Source organism: Pogona vitticeps, chromosome 2 (assembly GCF_051106095.1).
Source record: "Pogona vitticeps strain Pit_001003342236 chromosome 2, PviZW2.1, whole genome shotgun sequence".
Classification (NCBI taxonomy): Eukaryota; Metazoa; Chordata; class Lepidosauria; order Squamata; family Agamidae; genus Pogona; species Pogona vitticeps.
In genome coordinates this window covers 87,766,279-87,783,488 of record NC_135784.1, presented here as the reverse complement: position 1 = coordinate 87,783,488, position 17,210 = coordinate 87,766,279, and the positions used below count along the sequence as shown (strand labels likewise).

Genomic DNA, 17,210 nt, shown 5'->3' with positions numbered 1-17,210 from the left:
GGAAATTCAAATGGCCTGCCCACCGGACTCCTGCCTCCCAGCGCGGGGTCCATCCCCGCTGCTAGCTTCCCAGCCAGGCTCTGCCTCCCAGATTTTTGAATTGCTGGAATGGATTAATCCCTTTCTCATGCATTTCAATGGGCATGTTGCTTTGACTTACAAATGTTTTGACTTATGAACACCATTCCGGAACAGATTAAGTTCATAAGTCAAGGCACCACTGTATTTTCAAATTCTAACTAGTAAAACATGTATTTAAAATTCTTAGGTAGCATTCCACTGGTTGAAATTATAGACTAAAATTGGGACTCAGGAATGAGATGAAACTGCTCAAACTTCAAGCAAGCAAGTAAGCTTGGCTACATGTCTAGGCCTGAAACATGCATGAGCTTGAATCCCACATTTGTACAGTGAGATCAATAAAACAAACCCAGTGACTAAAATGAGGGATGCAACTGCTGTGGAGTTGTACATTAGAATTCAGGTATTCTGATTGGTGCTGGGAATAATGTATCTCATTTAACAGGCACTGTCATTTGTGGGGAGGAGTGACTCATTCGTACACATACACATCAACGTTGCTGGGCAACACCAAGGAAAACAAAATTTAACATTTGCATAAATGCAGGATGTAGCAAGCCCTCAGCTATGGGTAATAAAAGTGTGTATGCATGCTTGTGTGTGTGCGGATATTTTCCAACCCAAGAGGCAAACTTCAATTTTAAAAAAATCTTGAGAGCTCCATGCAGGGTAAGATGGGGCCAAAGACAAAAGAGTGTAATGAAAATTGCCAGGATTTTTATTAGGACAAAAAGTATTTACTGGCCTTCATCCAGTTACCAGGCCCACTGAAGGTCCATTGATTTAATGAGTCTACTGTACTTTTGGAACAAATATTTGGATTTAGGTAGTAATCAAACATAAGAAGAGGCATTTCAGTATTTTCAAATGGGTGAAATTGTCCAATTAAGATATATGGTAAAGAGGGCTGAATTAGGACCGGGGGGGCAGATTTAGCCCCTGTGGCCTGAGTTCCCCACCCTTCTTCTACAGAGATTTGTCTTTGTTTGGGACAAACCACCCCTCCTTCTTCTGGATCACCATGAACAAGACTGTCAGTCGCACATTTCAACCAACTTTGATCTCACCTGGTTTTTCCCATTTTGCGTTTGCTTCTTTTCCCCAGAATTCATGTTCCCTCCATTTTTGCTGTAAGAAAGAATTGACAAAGTTTTACCATTTGGCAAAATGTAGAGTACCCTTTTTTTTGTTTTGTTTTTTAATAATCAAATGCATTGTCTACTTACAATTTCTCTAAACACATGATGCATTTATTGTTATGTTGTTTGCCAGAAGCATCACGGACTGGATTATTCTCTCTGGTGCAGGAAAATACTCCATTTGAGAAATAAGGCCAATAGGCACTGCAGTCATCATCCTATACCGTGGAAGAAAAAGTTTAATTTCACTCTTTGTAATCTTATGGAAAATAGAGTCTAGAGCCTTGTGATTCCGTTTCAGAGGGGCAGTGAATCCATTCCAGGTTTTAATCAATCAATCAATCAATCAGTCAGTCAGTCAGTCAGTCGGTCAGTCAGTCAATCAATCAATCAATCAATCAGTCAGTCAGTCAGTCAGTCAGTCAATCAATCAATCAATGATCTGTCTGTCTGTCTGTCTGTCTGTCTGTTTGTCTGTCTGTCTATGATTTGATTCTATTTGATTTGATTTCTATACTGCCCATTTGGCAGCCAAGGCCACTCTGAACTTCACAGGAGGTTCACCAACGTTGATCAATAGGACTTACATATACACCTAATATATATGTATTTGTGTCTATTGTTCAAATTGTATTTTGTTTGTTTACACATTTGTACATGTGTAATATATGTTGTGGACCTTGCTATGCATTTATTGTTCATAATTTTAAAAAATACGTTGGACAAACTGGGTTGTACTTGGATTCAATCATACTAAGAGCAAGTGGAATCAGTAACTTAAGTAACTTATATTCCATTGATTTCAGCTGTCATACTCTAAATATGACTAAATCTGGATCCAACTTAGCAAGACCGGGATTATTTGTCCTGTAGCCTGGTTGTAATTGAACATTTCTCTTCCAGTATGTTTTGTATGTAAAGTAGCACTGGGAAGAAGTAATATGAATGGGGATGGGGGGGGGAAGCAGGATTCATTCTTAACTCTTCTCTCATTAATTATCTTCTTACAGTTTCTTCTTTCCCCTCCCAGCCACATTCTTCTACAGTGGAAGGGTAGATGTGTGTATATCTGAAACAATTTACTTCCACAGAAATAATTATTGTGATATTGAAGTCAAAGAACAAAGACATGACACGGGAAGGCAAAGCCCATAAATCAAAAGATTTGCTATCTAGAAAGGTATGTGTAAGAAAAGGTTGGGCCAAGATAAAGAAGGTGTAATTAAGGCTTGCTTATACTTGGTCATACACTTTGCCCTACCGAGCTGTAGCTTTTGGCTGTTATTACTCCATTAAGCAGTAACAAAGTGCCAAGATGTTTGGCATTTTATAAAGAAGGGAAGGTATTGCTGGCCCTGACCAGATGGGTTTGCAGTCTCACAATGTAGTCCTATGTGTGTCTACCCAGATAAATGGTTACATCACTGGGACGTATTCCTAAATGTTTGTGTGTGTGGAATTCCATCTTCAGAAGGCAATAAGTAACAGATTCAAATCCTCCACGGCACATCCGCTAGTGCCATGGCTGATTAGAAACCAATTAAAATAAATTTCTGCAGGTACCAAAGAGCAGGGAAGCCTGAAACAATATTGTGCTTGTCTGCACTCAATGTAGAGACACCAATTGGTAATGATCCAAAAGCTTATCATGTGTCTCAAAGGGATGGGTCTTAGGTTTATAGTGGGTTGCCATTAATCTGGTGATGTTACACAACTGAATTTATCATTTCCATCTAGTTCTATGGAGGCCAAGAAGATGTTGGTGATCAGAGAAGCTTTATTCACACAAGACTGGTGTACTTTTAGGCAAAGAAGTGGTCAATCTAGGAATAAGTGCTTATTACATTCTGCCCATCATATAAATATATTCCTGAATCTGTCATTCTTCTTGCATTCTTAGACACCTAACCTAATCTGTCCCCTTTGCAGTTTTGCCTGGCCTGCCAGGTGTGCCCTTTCCTAGAGTAAGTTGGCCCTCCAGTTATTACACCTGCCTTGAAACCTTGATGATATCCAGATTAAATCACTGTTACATGCTCTTCTAAGGGACTGGATTTGAAAAAAAATATCTTAATGCTTTCTCTGAAATAAAATGTGGTAGCTAACAGTTGGTGTGAACTGGGCTTTCGGATTGTATAACACCAAGGCTGGTCCTCACTGTTTTCCTGGGGCCAATGGGAGTATTGTTTTGGAAATGTAAAACTCTAAAATAGCTAGTTGGTGACAAGAATAAAATAGTAAAATGCTACCATTTTCATTACGTTCACACATATATATAAAGTCTGGAAATCAAAATACTTCTAGGTGAAAATGGCCCTTTCTTTGATGCACCTTCCTGGCTTAACCCCAAGTGTTTTTATGTTTTATGTGTTTTATTATTGACAATTTTCATGAATGTTGCAGGTCTCAGTTCTTACTGTCACAATTTTTTCATTGGTTTCATGAAAACATACACACAGACATTAATATCCTGAATCACATTTGCACCTTCCAAGGCGTGCTATGGTACCAGCCACAAAGAGGTTTGATATCTTCTATCTCTACAGTAAATTACCCCAGGTAAATCCAAAAATGCAGGTTCAAATGTAAGATGCGGCATCTTAATATCAGTTTCAAGATGTAGATATTTTCATGCTCTAGCAATATTCTTTATTTATAAAGTCCCTCCCCACCTTATCTGAAGAAGAATATTTATTCCCGTGTCTTCCAATATTACCAGCTACTCCTCTTGTAGTCCTATTAATGAAGAATAATAGATACGAAGAAAAATTACAAATGGTGATCATTAGGAACATATTCTAGCATTGTATGATGAGGCAAGGGACTGCTGTCCTTCAGCTATACTTGTGCTCAAACACCCATTTAATTCAGCAAGTGTAGCTGAAAGTCAGGAATGATGGGAGTTGTAGTCAAATCACATCTGGAGATTTCCTACCCATGCATTAGATAAAGTGATATGAAGTACAGTAAAATTCTGTAAATCTATTTGCACATACCATATTTTTCTGTGTATAAGATGTCCCCATGTATAAGACGCCCCCACTTTTCTAATCCAAAATTAAGGAATCTAAGGGGGGCTTAGCGAGTGAAGGGGTAAATGGATCAAAGCGCTGCAGGCGTTGCTTTCCCATTCACTTGTCTTTGTTCTCTCCTCAGCTTACTTCCCTGTATAAGACGACCATCAATTTTTAGTCTAAAGATTTTAAACAAAAGTATAGTCTTAAAATACGGTATATTTTTTCCTCAGAGAATGCATGCTGCCTTAAATTCCATAATGAAAGAATGTAAAGTGTTTTATGTAAATAAACACTTGTGAGAAAATAAGATTTTAGACTGAATCAAATGAAAGCAACAGTCAGATAGTATGGATCCTGCCTTTGTGGTGGAATCCATACCTGCCACATCAGAGGCATGGGTTCAGTTCCTAGCCAGTTTAAAGCCTAATACTCTGTTGGAGACCCAGCATGGTGTAGTGGGTACAGTGATGGACTAGGATCCAGGAGACCTGGGTTCAAATCCCTACTCAGCCATGGAAACTCTTTGGGGAGGGTTGTAATGAGGAAGACATTCCTTGAACAATTCGCACATTTCGAATGTTCTGAAGATCATCATAAGTCACATTGTATACTCCTTGTTTTCAACGTTAAATATTGTCAATGATGTAAGCTGTCTTAGGTATTTTTAAGGAGAAAAGCTTGGTCTAATATTTTAAATAAATAAGTAAATAGAGATGAATTTTATTTACTTGGCATTTTTATTTATTTTTTATTTATTTTATTTATATCCCACCTATCTGGTCGGTTAAGACCACTCTAGGCGTCTAACAGCATAAAAATAGGACAATAAATATATATAGAACAATTTTACATAAAGATAGATATTTCAAAAACTGGGAGCAAACAAAGGGAGAAAGAAGGGCATCAGGGATTGACTGGAGGGAAGGCCTGCCAAAACATCCATGTTTTTAGTTGATTTTTAAAGATACCCAGTGAGGGAGCCACACGAATCTCAGGAGGTAGGTTGTTCCAGAGGCGAGGAGCCACCGCCGAGAAGGCCCGATTTCTTGTCTTCTCCTTCTGGGCCTCCCTCGGCGTTAGGCTCCTCAGCCTCACCTCCTGGCTAGCACAAGTGACACGGGTAGATCTTGGTGGGAGTAGGCAGTCCACCAGGTATCGAGGCCCTAAACCGTTTAGGGCTTTGTACGTAAGCAGCAACACTTTGAAGTCGATGCGGAACCGGATGGGCAGCCAATGCAATGCGGCCAGAGTAGGTGAGATATGCTGGTATTTTTTCACTCCACTAAGTAGTCTGACCGCCGCATTCTGCACCACCTGAAGTTTCCGCAGCAGCCTCAAAGGCAGCCCCACGTAGAGGCGTCTTTGTGTATTGAAATGGAATCCTGTTACGATAATATAATTTATGATCCCAGTCCATGCAAAATTAATTGTGCCTAACTCAAATTAAAAAAGAGCTCTGGTCACTAGATTGGCATGATTTCCTTCTGAATGAGCAATATTAGGCACACTGAAAATTAACACCTGCATGATTTCCTATGTCTCCTACAGTCCTTTCTGCTGCCTTGATGGCATTTCAGAAGATAGCAGCAGGATTCTTGCAGGATCCAGCCTTAGCAGAGATCTTTGGGGGTGGAGGGGAAGGTGGGGGCTTGAAACTGACCTCTCTGTTCTGGGGACTAGAGGTTGAAGTGTTTGCCTCAGCCAAGGGGGTTCTGCCATAGAGATGAAACTAGAAATATTTCTGTAGGAGGAGAAGACAGAGGGAAAACAGCCAGTACAGCATCTTTCATCATTGTATTAGCATCTACAAAGCAATCACTGTGTTCGAGTACTCACAGGATTTCCCGGCACATGACACACTTGTTGGTGTGCCTCCTGCCATCAGGGCCAAAAACTGGATCATTGTCTCTGTTGCAGTATAAATTCCCATTCTCTAATAAGGGTTGGAATTCATCGCACATGCCTTCCTAAAGGAACAAAGGAGTGTGTTGTGAGGCTTGCCTGCCTTAGGCAGGCCCCTGTCCTTAAACCATTTACTGTATTCCAAAGAAAAGAAATTTCAACAACAAAGAAGAGCAAAGAGGACACAATGTGTGGTTTTTCTCTTCCTGATGACTGTAACATATACTTTATTTGTTAGGAAAATATCAGCAGGAGCAAGAAGTGCATAAAACAATCTTCTGCACTTCAGAGAACTTTTTCGGAAGAGGAGAAACTGAAAAACTATGGGTTTAATTTGATGTTCAAATTCTGGTTGCCAGTCAAAATCCAACGAAAGCTTTTGCTTTGGAGATGTGGCCACCTGCATGGGGCTAAGACAGGACTTCTATAGCTCTGTGCTTAAGCACACTAATAATGACTTGGAATGGAGGAAAGTGCTGCATGCCGTCACAGACCATCCCACTCCATAGGGTCTACAGTAATTAGCAGTAGTTCTCTAAAGGCCTGTCCAGAAGCACTATTTTGGGTGTGGGGTGTTTTGGGCTACAAAGGGCCCATATTTGTTAGTTCACATTTGTTTGTACAGCCAAAACAGTCAAACCCAACAATGTATCATGTAAATAGTCATCAACAAACACACGTGAATTTCCCTCATGTGGGCAACTATGGGTGCAGTGGGAAATGGGCACTAGTGAGTGTCTTATAATCATCTGTGTGCCCTATATCATCATAATTGGGGTGGGTAGGGATTCAGATGTGATCATAGAGTGGACAAATTGAAATCAATGGAAATGCCAACAGGAATTCACATATCCTGTTCCATTTACTGTATCCGTATACTCTGGTTAGCCCTATACCAGTGATGTAGCAGGCCTATAATGGTCACCCTGCAAAATGACTAAAACAATCTATGTGGTATCTGTTAGGTTAAGCACATGGTAAATCCAGCAGAATATTGGCCCTAGTTTTTTTTTTTTTAAATCTCCATTGGTATTCAGGATTTTAAAATATGTTTCATATATTATAGTCCTTTCCTAACTGTGACCATATAATCAATAACAACCCTAGGATTGTGCTATTCTTTGTTTTAACCACTCTGAATAAGAATTCATGCATACATTTGAAGCAAGACATTATTTTGTAGGTTCCTTTTTTCGTTTACAAGTTAACATTAGCAAACTGGTTTATTAAGAATAACAGAAAAAATCTGCACTAACCTCATATTTAGTCTGACTGGCAACATCTGCAACAAAAACACAGAAAGAGATTGTAATAATTTTTTGCAAAGTCCTTGTGGAAATCCAATTTTAAAACAATGGTTTACTTAATAATCCAAACAAAATGGCAGTTAATCTTAAATCCCCTGATCTAGCACTTGTTCTGCTTTGTTTCAAGTAACCAGTGATTGTTTTGAAGACATGACCCTTCCACACCAGATGCATCCATGAACTTCACTATGGTCCAGATGAACATCAAAGTGCATATCCACATCAGCTGCTTAAATAGATATCCCCTAATCGGTTGTTGTGCGAAGCTGTACATTCAACTGGCCTGTAAGCCTCAGGATAAAAACAAATCTCATTGGAAGCAATGCGGCTTTCTTTGGAACAAAGCTTTGACTGATCATCTTGTTGGCTATGACTCTAAGGTCCACACTGCCTGTTTACCTGCTGTCACTAGAAGTAAGGAAACACTTTGCACAGATCACATTCATCTGTATTTCCTGTCCTTTCTATGAATGATGATGAAAGATTTAAGGAAACACTGTTCTGAACATTGTAGGCATTCATTTCAGTGGAACTGATCTGGAATTCAAATGCTTTGATTTAATGCTATTTTGCTCATCTACTAGTCTGGTGAGACATCTTTTGATATAGATGAACATAGTATAGTATTTTATAAGAGCATAGTATTTTATGAGCTAGGATGGTGGAGAACTTAACTCCAGATTTCAGGGTACATCATCTTACCTTGGCCATGAACTGTCTATACCAGTAACTGAATGTTTCTAGATTCATTAAACAAGAAATGTAAGTGAATATTTGTACCACACGCAAGTGTTCCTGTGCAGAGTCCGTCTTTAGTGTTAGGGCTATAAGACATTCTCGGTAGTACAGAGAATGTGACATTTGTTATGCATTTCCTCAAACCAAGTCTGTTCTCAACTAAATGGATTCAGTTGTATGCCAACACAGGAAGGGGATAAGCTGGACAAGTCTGTGGTGTTTAAGACAAAGCAATGTAATGACCAACCAGAAGAGGAATACTCTCTATACCATGATACACTCTCTATAACATAAATCATGTGCTATCAAGTCAGTTCTGACTTATGGTGACCCTTTTCCAGGTAGAGACTACTCAGATGTGGTTTATCATTCTCTGTTTCTAAGGGCATCCTAGGACTGTGCAGGTTGTCCATGGCTACACAACCTAGCTCTACTCACAAGAGCCAGAGTGGGGAATCAACCTCCTAACCTCCCAGGAGTTGGATATGTCATTCCCCACTGGCCTCCTACATAAAATGCCAGCCTGCAGAGCAGCCCGTTCCCAGAGTGCCTCTAGAAGAAATGACTGAGTACTCTGTACCTTGAAAACCATGAAAAGAGCTGTCATAAGTCAAAATCAACTTTATTATTATTATTATTATTATTATTATTATTATTATTATTATTATTATTATTATTATTATTATTATTATTATTATTATTATTATTATTATTATTATTATTATTATTATTATTATTATTATTATTATTATTATTATTATTATTATTATTATATATCCCCTAAAATGAGACCTAACCTGAAAATAAGTCCCAGTTAAGTGAAACCCTGCCCTCCACCACTGTGCAGCAGAAGAAAATGACATGACTGTATTTGAATGAATGTAGATTGTTGTACATGAAAAATTAAATAAAACATCCCCTGAAAATAAACCTTAATGTGAGACCCTGTCTTATTTTCATGGAAACAGGGTATGTCTGTCTGTCTGTCTGTCTGTCTGTCTGTGTGTGTGTGTGTGTGTGTGTGTGTGTGTGTGTTGTTGTTGTTGTTGTTGTTGTTGTTGTTGTTGTTGTGATTGGATAACTGAGCCTTAGGAAACTCACATTTCAAGCATGAAAAATTCCTGGCCTGGAAAAGGCATATAAGATTTAGATGGAATCACTGTCCATCTACTTGGCTAGTCTAATGTTGCATTGTCATATCCTGCCACTTACACCCACAATTTCTGCTATGCCTTAGACAAATTATTCAGTTAATAACCACTTGCAAAGGAGGCGTCAGTGATAAACAGTTGGGAAAAAAAACCCTTGCAAGCTCATCTAGTTCAACTGCTTGTAAAGACAGGATTCTTTAGATTTTTCTGACAATGGACTAACTCCTATAACTAGGAATGTACTATTTATTTTCTTTGTTGCAGTGTGTTAAATCTGCCCCATACTTATGGATGCCCTAGGTGGTGTGCAAATAAAACCACAAAAAAATTAAAAAATAAGAAATTCCAAAACATATCATCACAACAGAGAAAAACAGCAATACTCAAACAAACAAACCAAAACACACCGAATCAGCCAATCAAAATGCCTGGCACCGGAACAATTGCAGTGCTGGCACCAGTTGCCAGATATAAATGTACATAATTAGAACCCTCTCAACTGAGCTGTGGTTGAATTTTATCTCCTTATGTTAACCAACAAAACATTCTTTATGACATCCATGAATATGTTAATAAAAACAATTGTAATTCCTGTCGAATATGAACACTATTTTCAAAATTTAAGAATTTTTAGTTCAGGTCAAGCTTGATTTCACCTGGAAATGCCATTTGGTCAGAATCTACACTGACATTGACTTCTTTAAAAGGAGGGAAGTAAAGTGGGTGAAAACAATTATTTTTCAGCAAAACAACAATGTTCTACCATTTTCACATGCAAAATATCCAGGTGTGCTTGCCAGCACCAAAACTACTCCTATTATCAGTTTCGGAAATGGTTTTTGAAAAAGAAATAATATAATCATGTGAAATAAAGATGATGATAACAACTGCAGAGCTGGAAGAGACCCTATGGATCATCAAATCCAGTCACTGTCAAGGAGGTACAGTGGGGAATCGAACTCCCAACCTCTGGCTCCACAGTCACATACCCAAACTATTGAGCTATAGGGCAGTTGTTCTTATTCTCCCTGGTTTTAATTCAAGCAAGCCACTTCTCTAGTAAAGTATTATCTTCATTTCTCTGAAGAACTGTATAATGCTGTCATAATGCAGGAGCTTTAAGACATCCACAAGATGGACAACAAACAGAACTTACCTTCAAATAGGCTGAGAAGTGCCAGGACAACAAAGACACCTGGTACCTTCATGGTAAGAATAATGGTGTGCTTTGATTCTATTGTTTCATTGCTCACAAGAAGCCTCACAGAAGGAGTTCTGATTGTATAAGTATATAGGAGAAGTTCATTTTCTCCACCTACCTTGTGACATAGCCTTGACAACAGCCATCATTAGCCACGAAAACCTGTCGGATGAGGGCTTATTTGAATTCTAATGATTCCATCAACATAACTTCCATTGAGATGGGATAGGCTGGGAGCCACACCCTGGATTTTTCATCACACCTTGAGCATCCTTGTTGTGGGCCACTCCATCCAAGAGATACACTCAACTTTGAATACTGCTTGGGGAATACAACTAAAGAGGGGTACGAGATATTCACAGGAAGAAGAGAAAATAACATTGCCATAAAAACACTATTTCAATGGTTGCTGGCCTTTATACTTTAAAAAAGCAGTCTTCAAAGAGTAAGAACATTTCACTGAACTCCAGATGACAGCACTGATGAAAATCATGCTATGTTTGTAAAGCTAGGAAGAAGTTCTAGCTGGGAGTATTTAAACTGAGCAAGAATCACTCTAATGCCATGGTAACGTTCCCAGAACAGAGAAGATTACTTAGACAGAGAGTTTGGTTGTTCATGGTGTTGCTGAAAGCCATAAGTTATAATTGAGGACAGACTTCATGTTTATTCAATGGTTTCATGTCCTTAGATGCATTTTCAAATAAAAGCTCAAGATGGAGACCAATAATATTACATGGGAATAAGCAGATATTGCCTCCTTTTCTGTCCAACCACTAGAGAACATGAGTGGTGGTTCAAAGCAAAGCAAACACAGAGAATGCAGCAGAAATGATTGAATTCTCTTCATTTTTCACTGGTTTCTTGAAATCATGGCTTTTTGCAAACAAAAGTCATTTCATGAATAATGTAATTTTCTTCTTCACTCCCCAGGTTCTGAACTGTGTATTAGCCCAGGAAGTGCAGAGGAGGTTGGATCAATCAGAGATGCAGCCTAGATGTGATTATCCCTTACTATTAGTGCCAGCTCTCTGCGGTCATCCCTCCCTTCTTCTTCTTCTTCTTCTTACCCTCCCTACAAAGTTTTGACTGCAAGGAAGGTAACTGGCTGGGATTGATCAACCTGCAGCACCTTCCCTCACTCCATTAGCTTGTGGTGCAGGGAGAAAGTTCTGGAAAAATAAAAAATGTTTGAGAAGAGGACACATCCTCCTCTTCCAGAGCAAGATGTGCCCACACACTGAATCTTCACCTGGGGCAGCAATGTAGTTTGAACTGACCATGTTTATCTAGGACATTGTCCCCAGGCCATGACTTAAGACACGTAGGGAGAGGGTTCCTCAACAACATGGCCGCCTAGAGTGGTCGAAATGACTAGATAGGTGGGGTATAAATACAATAAATAAATAAAAAATAAAAACATGAGCATCCCTAGGCCTTCACCTCCATGACAGCTTGCTGAACTTTCTGGAAAGTTCTTCTCCCAAGTGTGGGCATAAAAACCAGTAGGGTCAAAAATGTCTAAACCATCATAGCTGATGTGTGGAGGGTAAAATGGTCAGACTGCCAAATCAGAGAAATGTTTTCCCCTGCAAAGCTGGATCACAACTTGTATTCCTAACATCACAGAGGGCATCCACCCCTTTGCTGTTCAGCAACCACGTTCTGCCAAGGTTCTGCCTCCTATTCTATAGTTCAACAGCTCTATCAGTAGCATTAAAGAGAAATGCTTCTCTATGTTTGTAGTCTAGTAACCATAAATGTGTGTGCGCAGGTGGGTATTAAGACGTATCCTGTCTTCAGAGAAGCTTGTAAATACAGTTGGGGTACCTGTATGTTTCTAGGGTGAACACAGAGTGGAACATGTTATTAAAGTACATTGTGATGATTTGATAAGTACTAATAGTGAGTGGAGAGCTGGGGGTTCAATGTTCTCACAGGATAGGTTCTTGAGACTAAGGAACAAGCTCTAAGTCTGGACCCTGAAGCACAGAGATGAACTTATATTGTAAGATGATGTATTTTTCTAGCACACTACTATGACAGCCTGGATTGTGTCCACAAAAGCATGTAACCCAGTCTGCTGGGTGTACAATGAAAATAAAATATGGATAGTACAGAAATATGCTCGGCCTTGAGATCAGTCCCAAGACACCTTACAATACAGGATTCCATATAATTCCTTCTCCAGTATCCCAACTCTATCCATTTACCCTTTTGTATTGGAGTTATCCCATAGTTCAGAAGTGGGGTAAACTTTGGAAATCCAGATATTGTTACACTATAACATCATATGCCCAACCCAGCATAACCAGTGATAAGGCAGTTATAGCTCACAATACCTGGAGAGGCAAAGATGCTCCACCCCTAATAGGTGTTTGGGAATTACTGGTGCAATATACAGTTGGGGAGGAATGTACCACACTGGAACTCCAATGCCTCCTGAAGTGCCAAGGATACATTTCTTCTAGAAATATTGCATACTCAGTTGCACAATACAAGCTGATATAACCTTCAGTCAGCAGACCGATCTATGACCAACCTGGTTCCACCAAGCTTCACGGTACAATCTTCTGTGCAACTCATTCAATAAAAAGTTGTTTTTAATGACTAAACTCTTGCTTCTTTCTCTTACACCATGGGATTTTTCCCCCTTACCTTGTGTGTGTTCTGTGCCATCAAGTCAGAACTGACTTATAGCAACCCTAATAAGGCTTTCAAGGTATGCAGGATATTTAATGAATGGTTTTACCAGTTCCACTCCCCCAATGGCATTTGTATGGAAGCTCCTCTACATATAAGGCAGTGTTTCAACTTGCCATTATGCCATTCTTACCTCAAACCATGCTAGCTGGAATGTTTTGCAATGGTAAAAAGACTTTGTCCTCTGAAGGGGGGAGGGGTGGGTTTATTCTGGGTTATTTTTTTTTCTTTATTTCATACTATGTTGTAGTTTGTTTGAATGATAGATTGTTTTGTATTTATGTATTTAAATAAAAAAAACTATTTGGGGAAAAAAGAGACAGAAGGATAGTTGTTGTGGACTCCAGTCCTCTGAAGATGCCGGCCACAGAGACTGGCGAAACATCAGGAAGAACAACCTTCAGAACACGGCCAAAGAGCCCGAAAAACCCACAACAACCATTAGATCCCGGCTGTGAAAGCCTTCGAGAATACATTAGACAGAAGGATACTCGTAAGAATTTTTTCCAGAGCAGAGGGAAATTTCTGAAATGGTATGTTAACATAATTCATATGTACAGGATTTGCTGCTGCAACATTGCATCTCTCTATGTGCATTAAAATAATAAAATTTAGGATTGTAGTGGGAAATCCATTCCTCCCCCCCCCCCCCATGGACACCCATGAAAGGGTGCAAACCACATAAATGAGAGCAGTCGTCATGTATGTGCAACTCAAAACAACCTGCACTCATCAGACATTACACTTGAACACTAACTCATTGCCATGGAAATAGATATTTTTGGTAACTAATATACGCCAAACTAATCTAATCTCTTTCTTGGCAAAGTCACAAGCTTTGTAATTATGTAGAATGCAGTGGATGTAGTGTGTCTTGGCTTCAACAAAGTTTTTTACAAGACTGCTCATAATAATCGTGTAAGCAAGCTGGTGAGATGTGGGTTAAGCAAGCTGTGGTTAAGAGGATTCATAACTGGTTTATGGTACGTAGTCAAGGAGTGCTCGTCAGTGGTTCCTTGTCATCATGGAGAGAAGTCATAAGCAGGCTGCCACATTTATAAATGATGTGAATGGCAGTGTGGAGAACGTGCACATCAAATTTGCATATGACACCAAAGCTAGAGGCTAGTTAATACTTCAGCAAACAGAGCTGGGGTTCAAGATGCTTTTAACAGACTGGAGAACTAGACCAAAAGAAACAAAATGAATTTCAATAGGAAAATTTGTAAAGTTCTACATTTAAGCAGGAAAAATCAGATGCACAAGTGCAGGGAAGATTACAGCCAGCTTGGCAGCAGTTGTGTGTAAGAAGGCCTGGAGGTTTTAGTAGACCTCTAAACGTGAGGTGACGGTATGAGCCAGCAGCAAAAGAGCAAAGGCAGTACTAAGTTGTATCAACATAAATGAAGGGTCCCTATCAAGACCATTCTATTCTGTTTTGCTCAGAACTCACCTGGAACATCCTGTCCAGTCCCAGTTATCACAGTAACTTGTTCAGAGAAGGTGGCTTAGATAGCAAAGGGTCTGGAAACTAGGAGTGCATGTCTTGTTCAGTTGAATAGTGAAACTCTAACTGAATCAAGGCTATCTGTGTTTCTCCATGCTGATCATGGAGATTTTTATGTAGAAGCTGGGGAGCCATTTTTCCAGGTGACCCTGGGGACCCCTTCCAGATCTACAGTTCTGTGATTCTATACATAACAACTTGAAGCACAGCAACAACAAAAATAGGAAAACTGATTGTGTCATATCTATGTCAGTCCTCACACAGCTAGTGATATAGCCAATATTCCTCATTTTGTAAGGATTTAGAAATTCATGTTTCTCCTTTGATGAAATAAACCCATGAGGTTATCTCTCAACTGCTTGTCTCTAAAACTAAATCCTCATTATTAAAGGCATGTTGTGAAATTACCTGACTGGAATGGTGTCATAACTTCTTATGCCTTCCCTTGGTGATTGTTTTAAAAGTATATTTTTGCAAAACAATACATGTATATCTTTACAATGCCCTCCTTGATTAAAAATTACCCATATTGGTTGGATTTCTGCAGCCTAGAGAATATGCCCTGTGTAGCTCCATATTCTAATTTCTTAATCCCTCTGAGATTACCCACTGGGGATTGGCATGCCTCTGTGTCACTCTTTAGCCTAATTAATTGTTCAATCATTATGAGCACTTAACTTCAGATTTCTCTTCCTTTGTGTGAGGAGCAGATAAGCATCTTACTGGGGCTATAATTGAAGAGAATTGCTGTTTCTTTGTGTCAATTTACTTTTAATTGCATTTTAAATTGTGCACATGCTTTGGCTGTGTTCATTTGCATTGGTATTTTACTAGTGTTAGCTACCTTGAGTGCTATGTTTGGTACATAGGTAGTTTATATATTTAATAAGTTAAAAAAATAAATTACCTCAGAGTGATGCCAGCCTTTGTGGCCAGGGTATTGGAAGCCTGTTTGAAAAGTTGTTTCTTGGTTCAGCGCAGTCCAGTTCCAAAATGGCGCTGCCAGGGTTGAAGAGGACCTTATTAAGATGCTATGAGGATGTCCCCCACTACTGGGGTCCTTACAATCTGCTGGCTTTGTACTCCGCACAATCTTTCCTTCATCCATGTGAGCTCTCTTTCTTTTTTTCCCTGTGCTCACAGCTACAACTGCGTAGTATTTCTGTGCCCAGTCTTGGGTTTTTTTCTTTGAACAACACCATCCTTGTATTCTTTAACACTCTGTTTTTTTTCCTCCCCCATCCTTTCCCACTCTTCCTCTCCCCCACATGCCCTTTTCCAACCCTGCCACACTACTAGTAGTAAAATATTGTGTATTGCCAGTAAGTGCAGAGTTTGTTTTAAAGAAATCAGTCATGCAAGGTTCTCATGTGGTAGATCATTCTAGGTCGCTATGGTGACCATGGTGGGACTAGGTAACTGCTTTGAATCTGAGCATTTCATCATGAGCATGACTGACACTCACCTGCAGAAGCACAACTCATGTTCTGCACCAGTTCAGCCCAAGGCCAGCAACAGTTTGCATTTGTGGTAAACCACTTCAAAGCCCAGCTTGTCGTGAAGATTATGATCACAGCTATCTAGACCTTTTACCAAAAATAGTCTTTAAAGAAGGGTAAAACCACTCACAACTGCTCGATTGGACTAGCTTAATTTTGGTTTGGCTCCTGTCAACAATCTACTTGGCAACAGTCATTTGTAATGTTATTGGTTTAGAGTGATGCAGTCTTTGATAGAGACAGAGATCAAGTGATGTTTAGGAACACGACTCTCTGAGCATCATTACGAGCTTTAAAGATCTAAGAAAATTATGCAGCATGGTTTTGCAGTGAAGTAACAGTGGGTGATAATAAGAAATCTGCTACAGTAGTGTATCAGCAGGATGGGAAGGGAGCCATTCTTCAGCTATTTCCTTCCATCACCATCAAGATGCCTTGCCAAAGAAGTCTCCAGTATCCGTCTCAACTACAGCAGCTGTTGACAAGTAAGTGGAGCACCCCCCCCTTTCAGTATGAGGTTAATGCCTCTCTTACTGGTATTACAAATTGCTTACAAGTCGCACAACCTAAGAGGCAACCAAAGCAGGGAAACTATGTTCCCATCTGTTACATACAGCACTGATGTTACCTGTCTGTCATGGGTTTGGAGGGAAAGTTCCATCCTATGGGGAGTGGAAGGCGGGACATCAGGAGGAGGGGCTGTACTGTATATATATGTGGAGCGTGTGTGGAGAAGTTAAGGAGAAGCTGGAGGAGAGCTGAGAGAAAAAGCTGGTGTGGGAGTCTGTGTGTCAGACAGGGTACTACTGTGTGTCAGTCAGTACCAACCTGATAGGTTCAGGTGTCTGTATGGGTAGCCGGAACTGATAGGTTCAGGGTCTGTGCTTTATTTAAAGGTGTTCTGTGTGAACCAAACTGGTGTATGTATGATTGAGACTAAGCCACGTGACTGTATCTTATTCACT

The 17,210-nt window shown here is 39.7% G+C and overlaps 2 long non-coding RNA genes across 2 annotated transcripts; both read right to left on the bottom strand.

The window, feature by feature from the left end:
- Positions 1–1,173: 1,173 nt before the first annotated feature.
- LOC144586782 (uncharacterized) lies at positions 1,174–6,181 on the bottom strand. The gene is made up of 4 exons (XR_013541809.1): positions 6,074–6,181; positions 3,893–3,956; positions 1,308–1,438; positions 1,174–1,209 (listed from the first exon to the last, which is right to left on the bottom strand). It is a non-coding gene; the product is annotated as an uncharacterized LOC144586782 (long non-coding RNA).
- Positions 6,182–10,607: 4,426 nt separating this feature from the next.
- LOC144586784 (uncharacterized) lies at positions 10,608–16,842 on the bottom strand. The gene is made up of 2 exons (XR_013541811.1): positions 15,654–16,842; positions 10,608–10,854 (listed from the first exon to the last, which is right to left on the bottom strand). It is a non-coding gene; the product is annotated as an uncharacterized LOC144586784 (long non-coding RNA).
- Positions 16,843–17,210: the final 368 nt, after the last annotated feature.